This window comes from Buceros rhinoceros, unplaced genomic scaffold, assembly GCF_000710305.1.
Source record: "Buceros rhinoceros silvestris isolate BGI_N320 unplaced genomic scaffold, ASM71030v1 scaffold24382, whole genome shotgun sequence".
Lineage (NCBI taxonomy): Eukaryota > Metazoa > Chordata > Aves > Bucerotiformes > Bucerotidae > Buceros > Buceros rhinoceros.
The window spans coordinates 5,906-6,763 of record NW_010397492.1 but is presented as its reverse complement, the minus strand read 5'-3'; positions in this window follow the sequence as shown (position 1 = coordinate 6,763).

Genomic DNA, 858 nt, shown 5'->3' with positions numbered 1-858 from the left:
TGCCTGACCAGCCGGTGCTGGCTCTCTCCAGCCGTCCCGGGAGCAGTTCCAGGACTCCCCATCCCTCTGCAGGAGCTCCTCGCGGGCTGCAGCCTCCCGTGCCCACGCACACCCTGACCAGCCGAACCGTGCAAGCTGCTGACCAGAGGCATTGCCCCCCGCCACCAGTGACACCAGTGGAGACACCCGCCTTCGGGACAAACACGAGGCAGCTGTGGCTGGCCGGCGTCTCCCTCGGCGCCTGCCTCACCTGAACCGAGCTCTTCTGGCTTTCGAGGAACCCTGCACAGCTCACCTTTCCCCCCAGCTCTGGAGATCTGCGCAGCACTCTTGGCCACACTCCATCTTCTTCTGTGTGTGAGGGAAAACGTCTGCAGCCCTCTGCTGCTGAGACACCTGAGGCTGCCTCCTTCGCACGGCCGTGGGAAGAGCAGTTTTGGTGAGTAGGATGCTGGCTGCAGTTGCCTCTAATCCCGAAAGTGGCTTATTTGCTCAGTGTAAACCACCACTGCCTTCAAACTTAGCAATCTGCCCGTGTGTTGCAACGGATGAAATCCCGTTTGGGGAAAGGAGCAGGATTTTTAACCCCATTCATAGCAGGAATTATTTAGGCACGTTGTCTGTTTCCAGGATTCCTTGTTACATGTTGTACCACTACCGCCAAAACACCTTTGAGTGGAAGAATCTGTGTAAACCAGCTGCGATGCCATTTCCAGTGCAGCTGGAGACAGCAGCGCAGCCTCCCTGGCACAGCGTCAGAGACCGTCTTCGTCTGGCTGCAGCACGCCTTTGGAGCTCCTCGTCTCCCAACCCCAGATTTCGCTACGGTTTTGACCACCTCACCCATTCCTGTAATAG